This window comes from Cervus elaphus, chromosome 20, assembly GCF_910594005.1.
Source record: "Cervus elaphus chromosome 20, mCerEla1.1, whole genome shotgun sequence".
Taxonomy (NCBI): domain Eukaryota; kingdom Metazoa; phylum Chordata; class Mammalia; order Artiodactyla; family Cervidae; genus Cervus; species Cervus elaphus.
Window position 1 is genome coordinate 79,224,180 of NC_057834.1, and position 13,572 is coordinate 79,237,751.

General features: G+C 36.0%; 1 protein-coding gene across 5 annotated transcripts in view; it reads right to left on the reverse strand.

Annotated features, from left to right (window-relative positions):
* Window positions 1-13,572, reverse strand: part of HS2ST1 (heparan sulfate 2-O-sulfotransferase 1) — a 170,580-nt gene that overhangs the window by 117,125 nt on the left and 39,883 nt on the right. The gene's annotated exons all lie outside the window — the stretch shown is intronic.

The following is a 13,572-nucleotide window of genomic DNA, read 5'->3' on the forward strand; positions in this document are numbered from 1 at the left end:
GTAAAAAAAAGACTAGGTTTTGATTTGGGCAGATAATTATTAGTCTGACAAGAGTTAAATTACTATACTTTCTATAAAAAAGAGCAACACAAAACCAAATGTTCAGTTGGTCTTCAAAAATCACTTGCAACAGCCAGATTATGATTTATGGCTTTCAGGTGAACAGGTGGAAAAATAAGGGCCATGGGCCCAGGAGCACTGTCACTTTCTTTAAAAAATACAGATACACAATTTTATAAAGATCAATGCTGCCTCATGCTCTAAAAATAATACTCATTCAAATAAAACCCTTTTCATAATAGATAATTTGGATATGTTATTCATTGAATTAATAAAAAGTAATGTTAAATTAGGTTCACATTTTTCTCCTTTAAAAATGTTCTAGCTTTATCTTGCCTGTTTTAATTGAGAAGAATCAATTCCAATTATAACCTAACAAAGCCAATGGTTTCAGAAAGCTTTAGTGTCTCTAACTTATATCCCATTAGGAAGACTTCAGTTCAGTTCAGTCGCTCAGTTTGTGAGGAAGCCTTCAGCATTGTCCTAATGAAAGCTTTCCAACACAACACTTCATCCTTTCCACTCCTGGGAATGAGCAGCCAGATAGATCACTTCAATCGCAAAGATAAAAGATGAGATAGCAAGTTACTTTGCCATGGCAACAACTTTTAAAATTCTAAACAGATCACTTTCTCCTATTTAAATATAAATGCAGTCTAAAGCAGCTGCTACAATGACTGACAAGTTCTCAATCAAAATCACCATGAAGATTTCCAACTTAGTATGTATAACAATTATTCGTTACTGAACAGAAACAGAAGCTTAAAACATATCATGCCAAATGATGTTTCAAATACAGGTATTTAAATTACAGTATTAGAGTCCAATTTCAACATGTCTTTAATAAGTGTATTTTGGTTTTATTCTAGAGAATCAGGACAACACAAAAAATCTTACATGGCATTTTAAGTTTGGGTTTGCAAACTACATCTCATGAGAACTATTTAAATCCTCCAAAGTATTTGATCAAAATATACAGCCTGTAGAAATAGCTAGTGAAGCATGGTATTTTTTAATCTATTAGCCCTTTTATCATACCCTAAAATATTAAGGTTCCTACAGGAATATAACTTGGGAACAAAAGTTATAAGATTTCTCTACCAATAATACTTAAAGATTTACTTAATGTCATAAGTTACATTTAAAAAAAAAACACAATTTTGGCAGAAGGTATAAAATATCCAGCAACTTACAAATGAACCTAAATCTCAGATAAAACTGTGTTAAAAATCCAATCCTGATTTCTTTTTCCTTCAAATTTAAGCAGAACACATATTTGTAATTTATCCAGCAGTTCAGGGTCATCTTCATATCATCAAAAAAGTTTTCATTAAATACTGACTACAAGTGTGAGTCAAAAGCTCTGTCCTTGTCTTGAAGCAGTCTATTATTTAGTAGCTTATTACAGATTCAGAATTTCTATTTAAATGTATTACTACCTAAAAAAACTGTATGTCATTGTTTGTGCCTATCCTTTCAGCCTTTGATTTTTCTAGGGGAAGAGTTACCAACTAAGTTTACTTCAGTTGGGAAGAGCAAAATCAAGCTGCCTTTTCTACACGAGTAATTAGCATTTTGAACGCCACCAATCCCAACAGGACTCCTTCCTTTCCTAGTAACAAAATAAGAAAAGCCAGAATTACAAAACACTGATATCCTTTCCATAGGATATGATTTTTAAATTATATGGAAAGCAACAAGATTTTAAAATACACATGTAAAAATTTCTCCATCAAAGTCTTTAAGTACTCTAGGAGAGAATAAATTAAATGTAAGGTGTACACACACACACACACACACACACACACACACACACACACACACAGTGTTGTTCAGTCACTAAACTGTGTCTGATTCTTTGTGACTCCATGAACTGCAGCACACCAGGCTTCCCTGTCCTTCACTATCTTCTGGAGTTTGCTCAAACACATGTTCAATGAGTCAGTCTCATCCGTTGTCACCCCCTTCTCCACCTGCCCTCAATCTTTCCCAGCATCAGGGTCTTTTCCAATTAGTCGACTGTTTCCATCACGTGGCCAAAGTATTAGAGCTTCAGCTTCAGCTGCAGTCCTTCCAATGAAGATTCAGGACTGACTTCCTTTAGGATTGACTGGTTTGATCTCCTTGCAGTCCAAGGGACTCTCAAGAGTCTTCTCCAGCACCAGTATTCAAAAGTTACCAATTCTTCAGCTCTCAGCCTCCTTATATGTGTATAAATAAATACACATCATACATACACACATATACACAGAGGTAAACCAACAAAATCAATCTTAAAAACCTACAGATTACCAAATAAGAAGTTCTGGGAGCTTGTCAGGATCCAGGTAGTTCTGGAGTTGCAAAGGGAAGGATAAAATTCTGTACTCAAAGAGTCTCAAGAAGTTTATTTCAGTCAATTTAACCTCTTAATCAATAATACGCCCACTGAATAATCAACTTGAAAGATTCTAAGAAAACCAAAGGCTTTGGAGTCAAAGAAAACCAAAGAAGATCCTAAGGGCTTGGAATCCACTGAAGAAAAATGCACAGTAGGATGAGTCTTGGAAAAGTAATTAAGATATAACATATTTCCTCATCTCAAAAAACTTCCTCAGTCCACTCAGATCAATTTCTCACTCACGGCCCCAGGCACTCTATACACTATCAGTACAGATTAGTTTTGCCTTTTCTAGAATTTCATATTTATTCCTATTATTAGTTCTGTGAGATAATATGTGGCTCAGTGAAGTTAAGCAACTTGCACAGTTTCACACAACTCTAAGATTCAAACTGAGGATTTGAAATCAATAGTCTTCATTTTTTCATTCCTAGCATTTTTGCATACCTCACCTCTGAAAAATGAAACAAAGGAAACTGACCTGAACGGGGGACTCAAGAATAAAAGGTCCATTTTGAAAGATAAAGCAGTAAGTCTCAATCAGTGTTTAAAGGGAAAAGAGAAAGATAAAGAGTCCTAGGAGGTTATTTAAGTATCTCCCAAGAAATTTATTAACAATGGGAGAGACAGTAACTTTCCAGTGGAGAAACCCAGCAGAAACCACTGTAACCAAAGGATCAAGATGGACATTATTAGTAACAAAGATATACTGCCTTCAGGAACACCACAATAAAAAGCATACACCATGGTAAAAGATACACATCACTTTTGTCAGTAAATAAGACATACTAACTTCATGAATACCAAGATAAAAGGCACACACCATTTCTGGATTCTTGGAAAAGAAATAACTTTAGTCTAATCATGAGAAAAAGCTGGCTTGAAACTCAACATAAAAAAATAAAGATCACAGCATCCAGTCCCATCACTTCATGGCAAATAGAAGGGGAAAAGCAGAAGCAGTGAAAAATTTTATTTTTTTGGGCTCCAAAATCACTGCAGACAATGACTGCAGCCATGAAATTAAAAGACACTTGATCCTTAGAAGGAAAGCTATGACAAACCTAGACAGAATATTAAAAAGCAGAGATATCACTTTGCCAAGAATGATGTGTACAGTCAAAGTTATAGTTTTTCCAGTAGTCATGTGAGACATGTTTTCCAGAGTCATGTGAGTCATGGATGTGAGAGTTGGACCATAAAGAAGGCTAAGCACTGAAGAATTGATGCTTTCAAATTGTGGTTCTGGAGAAGACTCCTCAGAGTCCCCTGGGACAGCAAGGAGATCAAACCAGTCAAACCCAAAGGAAATCAACTCTGAATATTCATTGAAAGGACTGATGCTGAAGCTGAAGCTCCATACTTTGGCAACCTGATGCAAAGAGCTGAGTCACTGGAAAAGACCCTCATGCTGGGAAAGACTGAAGGCAGGAAGAGAAGGGGGAGGAAGAGGATGAGATGGTAAACAGCATCACCAACTCAATGGACATGAATTTGAGCAAACTCCAGAAGACAGTGGAAGTCAAAGGAGCCTGGCAAGCTACAGTCCATGGGGTTGCAAAGAGTCAGACATGACTTAGCCACTGAACAACCACCATAAATCACAAGAAAACACTGGACAAACTAAATTGAGGTCATGAAAGACGAAGAAAATCTGAGTAACTATTGCAGAGTGCAGGATAATAAAGATGAAATAACAGATAAATCCAATGTGGGATCCTAGATTGGATCCTGATCTGAAAAAGGGCACTAGTGGAAAAACAAGTGAAATTCAAATAAGGCATATAGTTTAGTTTACTTTGCCAACAGAGGTCCGTCTGGTCAAGGCTATGGTTTTTCCAGTGGTCATGTATGGATGTGAGAGCTGGACTGTGAAGAAAGCTGAGCGCTCAAGAGTTGATGCTTTTGAACTGTGGTGTTGGAGAAGACTCTCGAGAGTCCCTTGGACTGCAAGGAGATCCAACCAGTCCATTCTAAAGGAGATCAGTCCTGGGTGTTCATTGGAAGGACTGAGGCTGAAGCTGAAACTCCAGTACTTTGGCCACCTCATGTGAAGAGTTGACTCACTGGAAAAGACCCTGATGCTGGGATAGATTGGGGGCAGGGGGAGAAGGGGACGACAGAGGATGAGATGGTTGGATGGCATCACCGACTCGATGGACATGGGTTTGAGTAAATTCCGGGAGTTGGTGATGGACAGGGAGGCCTGGAGTGCTGCGATTCATGGGGTCGCAAAGAGTCGGACACGACTGAGCGACTGAACTGAACTGAACTGATAGTTAGTTAACAATATTGCGCCAAGGTTAATTTCCTAGTTTTGATAACTGTACAATCCTTATGCAAAATGTTTACATCAGATGAGGCTGGTGACACATAGAAACTCTGCTACTACTTTTGCCATTTTTCTGTAAGTCTGAAATAATTTCAAAATAAAAAGTTAATAAAGGAGGGACCTTGAATATTTTCCTGCAACTTGTGAAAGGAACATAAAAAATGGGGTGGATATTGCCAAGAGAGCTCTCTACAATGGAGCTGGGAGGCAGTGAGAAAGTGTGGGTTATGCACATCTCAGTCTGGACAGAATCTGATCTTTAACCATTCACTGTCCTCAAGATACTCACCAGACCCTCCCTCTAAAATAACTCATGACAGCCTATCTACTTATCAGACCCCTAACCCAAAATAACTCATCATGATTCTTTAAGGACAAATATTCCCTGACTTGCACTACAGTCAATCAAAAATCTCATCAGGCAACTTTAACAAACTTGGGGGTTTTGTCTTTATAAGCCCAATTCTTTGTCTTTCTCAGAACACACTTTCCGTTTTGCCCAAATCCATGTCTCAAAACGCAATTCTTAAGACCCCACATGAAGCTCTTTTGTTCTTTGAAGCCTCAATAATGATCAAAACATACTTCATACTTGTTCAACATACTTCATAATCTTGCAATAATGAATACATTTAAACCAAACCTATGATGAAACTATAATATATATGGTCAATTTTTGTTCAATTCAAATCATGTCAAGATTTATTGAACATCATCTCTATGTAAGATGGTATAGATTGTGGTGACAGTGACTGCCCTCAAGCTATATGTGATATAACAGTGAGCTATGACAAATACAAAAAGTTGAAGCCCAAAATAGAACTAGTCCAAAACACAAAATCAGTTACTCTGAAAAGTATAGATTTCATATCTTAAGACCAGAATATTTTTGTCTTTTTAGTCTCTCAAGAACAAACAATTTAACCTCAGACTATTAAGTACTAGATCTTCTCTTTGCACAAAATTCCACAAGTTCTTAATAAAAACATGATACCATGGAATAAAATTTGGAAGTCATAGCCAAGCACAACATCTATGATGGATATACACTGTTAGAGACATTGCTTTATCTACAGAGAATAAAACAGTGCAAACTTCCTGCTGTGAAACACCCATTTCCCTAGGTTGAAATTGTAAAGAAGCTACCATTTGTATTAAAATCCTGACTTTTCATGGCTAGGAGTCTGGAGGGTCTAGGAGCAGACACCTGACCAAAGTTGAATCTATCATAAACCCCACCTGCTCTATGTATTAGTTAAGCTCTTTTGATTCAAAAAAAAAAAATCTGAAGAAATTGAAAATAAGACTGGGAGAGAGGCCATCAGTCAGCTTTAAAGGAAAGCTGGAAGGATCCTGGAGTAGTGCCCAGAACTGAAGAATTAAATCATCAGGCTTTAGTATGGGAGATCCAGGGCAGCTCTGCAGAACTTAGCAGCCTATGGGCCTTCCCTCTTGGATGCCACCGTCTCTATGTCAAGCCACAATCTATTTGTCTCAGGAAGATAGGAACAGGTTTTCCATCACTGTATCTCTAGCAAGTAAAACAATGTGTATCATATAATGGCCCTCAATAAACTTTTGCTGACTAAATGAATGAATAAAGTTAGTTTTATAAGTAATCCCTTGGTAAAAAAATGCAATTAGCCAAGTTTACATCAGGAATCTACTCATCAATCAATCAAGTGATCCAGGGAAGCTATATTAGGGTCTTTTCCATAAAAGAGAAACATGTAAATACTAAATGGCACTTAATTGACCTATATTTCTTCCAACTTCTTCTCAGTATTTAGACTGCTTACACAAGAAATTGTAATAATCATAAATATGATTGATATAATTCTACATTAATACATTACTAATTATAAAATGTCCATTGGTAGAACAAATAACCTAAACAAGACTTGATCATTCTATTATAAAATGTTAATGCTGTCTCTTTAAACACGCTCTCTTTTTCTGAATTATCTTTTCTTAAAAATAAAGATTGACTTACAATATTATATTAGATTCAGGTGTACAACACAGTGAATCAATATTTTTATACATTACAAAATGATCATCAAGATAAATCTAGTTACCTCTGTCACCACACCAATTACAATATTATTGATTATATTTCCTTTCCTGTATATTATATACCCATAACTAAATACTTTTAATTAAAAGATTTTATCTGTCTTGTTAGTAAACAGGTTTAATAACTGTTAGAGCTAAAAATCAAAAGCCAACTAAACAAAGAAAAATTTATCAGATTGTGTTTCTAAATTTATAAAATTAGCTCTTCTACTTCACCTGATCATAATTCTAACTTTTGATAATACCTATATAATTAATCTACTTGTTTATAGTTTTAAAATATAACACTATTATGACAATCTAACCTTTAGAAAAAACACCATTAAATCATCTCAACCTTGGAATTGAAAAGAATTATATGAAATTAACTGAGAAGGAATGATTTGCAGCCGCAACATTCCCTCAACCTGGAATCTTTGTACACATACACAATTGTTTATAAAGCTTCTACAGCAAGTTAGAATTAAAGAAATGGGCTCCATTAGACAAATTAAGAGGTTTGTTTCAGAAAGAAAATGCACAGAAAGAAAATTCATTCTTAAAAAAAATCCTACTTAAGATCTCAGAGGAACCTAACTAGATACTTGTAACTGGATATAGAATTAAATAAAATTTTAAACCTGACAAATTAATGTAACTTTATGAACAGGCTTTTAAGACAAAAACCTCATAGATCAAAATAAAATTGTTGTGAGTCAAGTAAGAAAAGTCCACTTTATACTTGTGATTCTGGAGTACAAAATGTGAAATCAAACTGACCTTTAGGTCCTGGCTGACCTTGTATCAGCTGTATAATCTGGAGGAAATTATTTCACTTCTCTATACCTCAGTTTCTTCATCTGTAAACACTTCTTAGATCTGTTGTAAATATCAACGTAATAACACAAGCAAAAGGCCTGGAACGAGGTCTGGCATGAGCTCTTCAATACAGACTGGTGATTTTTTTTCTTGGTAGATAAAGTAAGGGCTCCTCTGGCAGCTCAGATGGTAAAGAGAGTCTGCATGTGATACAGGAGGCCTGGGTTCCATTGCTGAGTAGGGAGGAACCCCTGGAGAAAGGAAAGGCTACACATTCCAGTATTTTTGCCTGGAGAATTCCATGGACAGAGGAGCCTGACGGGCTACAGTCCATGGTGTCAAAAGACTTGGACATGACTGAGCAACTAACACTTTCACTTTCCAAAATAAGTGAAATTTTTTATATTATAAAAAGACAGTGCTGCTGTATTTTTCTAAGAACCAATTTGTTGTCTCCACATAAAGCTCAAACCTGGAATAAAAATAACCACATTAACTTAACAAGATAATTTTCATGAGAGATAGTTCTCAGAAGTTCCTTTTAATGTTTACTCCCAACCCTAATTTATCAAATAAGATTAATGAGTTAATACTACTTCAAGGAATTGGAGAAATTTATAAAAAATTATGAAAATAAAGCAAAGGATATAGAGAAAGATAAAAAAGTAAACTATATAATGTTAAAGGATCGATACAAGAAAAATATTTTATACTCATCAACATATATGTACCTAATACAGGAGCACTCAAATACGTAAATACTAACAGACAAAAAGGGAGCAAAAATAGCAGAAGACCTCAACATTCCACTCATATCAATGGACAGATCTTCCAGACAGAGAATCAATAAGGCAACAGAGGTCCTAAATGATACAATAGAACAGTTAGACTTAATTGATGTTTTTAGGACTCTACATTCCAAAAAAAAAAAAGGCAGAACATGCATTCTTTTCAAATGCACAGGGAACATTCTCTAGGATTAACCACATCCTAGGGCACAAAACTAACCTCAACAAATTTAAGAGTATAGAAACTATTTCAAGCATCTTCTCTGACCACAATGGCATGAAACTAGAAATCAACTACAGGAAAAGAAACAAGAAAAACATGGAAACTAAATAAATAAATATACAAACAGCGCACACAACAACAAAACAAAAAATGGGCAGAAGACCTTAATAGATGTTTCTCAATACAAGACATACAGATGGCCAGTTGGCACAAGAAAAGATGCTCAACATCACTAATTATTAGAGAAATGCAAATCAAAACTACAATGAGGTACCATCTCACACTGGTCAGAATGGCCATCGCTAAAAAGTCTACACAAAACTGGTGGAGAAGGCATGGAGAAAAGAGAATCCTCTTATACTGTTGGTGGGAATATAAGTTGGTACAGCCACTATGGAAAACAGTACGGAGGTTCCTCAGAAAACTAAAAATAGAATTACCATATGATACAGCAACCCCACTCCTGGGAATATATCCAGACAAAACTATAATTCACAAAGATACATGCACCCCTATGTTCATAGCAGCACTGTTCACAATAGCCAAAATGTGGAAATAACCTAAATGTCCATCAACAGATGAATGGATAAAGATGTGGTACATATATACAACAGAATACTTTTAGTGTTAGTCATTCAGTCGTGTCCAACTCTTTGTGATCCCTTGGACTGTAGCCCACCAGACTCCTCTGTCCAAATACTACTCAGTCATAAAAAAGAAAAAGATAATGCCAATTGCAGCAACATGGATACCAGAGATTATCATACTAAACGAAGTCAGAGAGAGAAAGACAAATATCATATGGTATTACTTATATGTGGAATCTAAAATACAGCACAAGTGAACCTATCTGTAAAACAGAAAGAGACCCATGAACATACAGAACAGACGTGTGGTTGCCAAGGCAGAAGATGAAGACAGCGGGGTGGACTGGGAGTCTGGCAGATGCAAACAACAAAGTCCTAACGTACAGCACCAGAACTGCATTCAATATCCTGTGATAAACCATAATGGAAAGGAATATTTTAAAAGAATGGATATGTGTGTACAACTCAGTCACTGGGCTGTTCAGCAGACTGGCACAACATTGTACATCAACTATATTTCAAATAAAGAAACAAAAAAATTTATGAAAATGGTTATCAGCATTATTTATAATTTTTAAAAATTAGAAATAATATTTCTAAAAATAGAGGATTAATAGTTAAAACTGTAATCAAAACTAATAATTATCACCATCAATACCATCACAATCACCATGGCTAATAATTTTCAAGTGCTTACTAAGTTCCAGGCACTGTTTTAAGTGCTTCACATATGTCAATGCACTTAATCCATAACTCCATAATGGAGGTAGCTTTATTTCCTCCATTTTAGAGATAAAGTGATAAAATATTTTACCCTAAATCTAATGTCTAGGAAGGGAAGGAACAATTTAAGCCCATGTGATTCCAGGACCAAAACTCCCATTAGGCCATGAGACTAACTGCAAAAAAATTAGATTACTATCTTAATTGGATTGGACTACAAAGTCAATATTCTGGACAGCTTGTGCTTTGTTTTTAAATCTTTGCCTGCAACGTCGATTCCAAATGTTCACTCAAAACAAAGAAAAATAATATACAGAGATCATTCATAGAACTCTGATATGATCAACAAATTTTATAATTGTTTAAGTCAATAGTTCTTAATCTTGGCTGAATGTTAAAAATCATCTGGAAAGCTTTTTTATTTTAACAATTTTCCATTTATTTATTTTTGGCTGTGCTGGGTCTTCCTCGGTGCGTGGGCTCTTCTCCAGCTGCAGCAAGCACGGGCCACTCGTGAGCTGCACGCACTGCCCGTGCGGTGCGTCTCCTGTCGCGGAGCATCGCAGCCCGAGGACGCGTGGGTTCAGCAGCTGCGGTTCCCAGGCTCTAGAGCATTGGCTCAACAGCTGCAGGACACAGGCCCCGCTGCTGAGCGGAATGTGGGAATCTTCCCAGACCAGGGACTGAACCCTTGTCTCCTGCACTGGCGGGCAGACTCTTTACAACAAAGCCACTGGGGAAGCCCCTGGAAGGCTTTTAAAAATACCAACGCCCAGTTCCCAAGCCCAGAATTCTAGTTTAAAAGTCATCCTTAGCCTAGTCCAATTAAATCAAAATCTCTGAGAATGGGGCTTAGGCAATAATATTTTTGTCAATTTCTCAGGTAATCCTAGGTGGAACCAAGGTTGAGAACCAGAACTTTAAGTAGTGAGGATCTGGGGGAGGAGATAATTTACCTGAGTTTTTTAGCATTTCCTGTCAGCAACAATGAAAAATAGACATTCCTACCTAAAGGATACACGTATTCAAAAAATCATATATTTGGAATATACTTATGTATGTGAAACTGATACAAAGAGAAATTTTATAATATCTTTATTCAATTTCTTCACCAAAAAAACCATTTTTCTACACTATTCAGCTGAATGGTACTAATGATTTCATATTCATGCCTCTATGCAATGAAGAGATTAAAATTAGTTTACACTTATTTTTAACAAGGTTGAAACTGAATTTCCAAATATATGATTTCTTAAATCTTAAAATATAGCAGCATAGTGTTTGAGTTTTGCTTTTTTTTTTTTAAAGCAAACCAAAGACATCAAAGACATTTAAACAACCCACAGAAACAGAGAAACCACATATGTTTCAAAGACAAAAGAAACAGGTAAGCTGAAGATGACCTAAGCCAAAACCATTCAAATATCCACTGTTTTTGCCAGGACTTCACAAACTCTGCTACCAAATGCATGTATTTGCTTTGGGTATCATGCAAAGGTTACATCTGAATAAATGAATCCCACAGGAAAAGAAACACAGTAAAATGGTCACATATTGATGAGCTAGTTAATATGCCACTTAAAAAAAACCTAAAGACCCTAAGACTTATTTGAGGATTAAATTAAGAACTATAATCATATTAATAAACAGCAAATATCACAAGAGTTAGCTAACACTACAGCTGTTAGCTTTAGTACTGTATTTTCAAGAACCCTAATGGTTTAAAAAAAAAAATCAAAAGAATCAATTAGATAATTTCTCAGTATATGCTTTAACAAATAAACCAATAAATTTTACTATAATCTTCCTCTGAAAAAAAAAGAGGTTCTTATTCAAATAACTCCCTTTTACACTAGAGTGCTAATCCTAAATCCCTAAAGAAGTAAATACATTCTATTATTTTAAAAAATAACCCAAATTTAAGTTTAGTAATAGAGATTTAACAGATAAGAGAAATTTGTACCATGGGCTGAAATGTGAAAACAAAAGAGATATCAAAAGTATCCTTAACAATGTAATTACTGGAGAAGACATTATTAATAAGATGCTAATTACAACTTGTATGTAACAACAAATTTCATTTAAGAAGTCGTGATGCATATATATTTCCCATCAGGTTTCTAACCCAAGTAAGTATAAGGGTTCCCCCTACACTTATGAGTATCTTCCAATGGCCAAATCCAGACAGAAGCCTCAGGCTGAACCCCTGAGACAGAAAAAAGGAAGTGAAAATTGAGATATGAATCTTAAAGCAGGAAAATGATAGAAGAGAGTACACTCCAAAACTTCTTCTAGTATTAGATATTTTACAGATCTTATATTTTATAAAGTCTTATCCACATCATATCTTTATCTAAACCATGACTCTTCTGAAGTCCTACATTCCTCAATTTAAATTCTTTAATCTACTATGATACCTAAAAACATAAGGACTATATCTAAGGAGTTCAAGTTGTACAGGATTCCAAGGGGCATCTATTCCAGTGGTTAGATTTTAATCACTAGCCAGAGATTTTAATCATCTGAAGCAGGGGTTCACAACTTCCAGGTCACAGATGGTACAAGTCCCTGGCTTCTTGGGAACTGGGCTGCGCGGCAGGCGGTGTTTCATCTGTCTTTACAGCCACTCCCTATTGCTCACATTACCACCTGAGCTCCGCCTCCTGTCAGATCAGTGGGAATAAAATAAATGTATGCACTTGAATCATCTCGAAACCATCCACACCATCCCTAACCCCCATCTCAGTCTGTGGAAAAATTGTTTTCCACAAAATCAGTCCCTGGTGCCAAAAATGCTGACGACTGATTTAAAGAAGTAGAAACAAAAACCAAAAACACCAACACCCAGCCCTGCCAAACACACCCTCAAAATCAATTACACCAAAATCTCCAAAAGTGAAGCCCAGGCACTGGTACTTTTTTCTAAAAACTTCCCAAAGTGATTCTAATGTGCAACTAATCTTGAGAGCCACTAATCTATCCAAAATATTGCTAGAATTCTAAGGATTAAAAACTAAAACATACTCAATGACAAACTAAAGCCACAGCCAGAAGAGGGCAGTAAGGAGCTATTTTGGAAAGCCACAGATGTTAAACTAGGTACTACGGGAGACTTCCTCCGGGAAAGACCCCTGGGAGATTGACAGGTTAAGGGAGAAATGCCATGCCTCAAGTGGGAACCGATGAGCAGTAAGGAGCCAAGCAGAGATAAGCCAGCAAACAGAGTGAGCTGAAAGAACAAGAAAAAGCCTGAAAATGAAGTACCTAGCACAAAAAGGACCACACAATAGATAAAGAGGCTAAGATTAGAGTCACTGGCAAGCAGAAGGAAATTCTCCAAAATAAGAAGGCACAAGTTAGAAGAGTCTCTTGAAGCCTCCATCTTCAACAATAACAACCCCAACTGAACTGAAAAACAGTGTGAATCGTGAGAGATGGCTTCAGTATTCACAAAAATATAATAGGTTTAGCATAAAACAAGTAGCTTAAAAACAATACTGGACAGTATAAGATAAAGAACCAATATGAGATGTCAGAGTGACCCACAATAAAAACATATCTTCATTTTAAAATTGAAACTACATATACTAATAGATGATCTTATT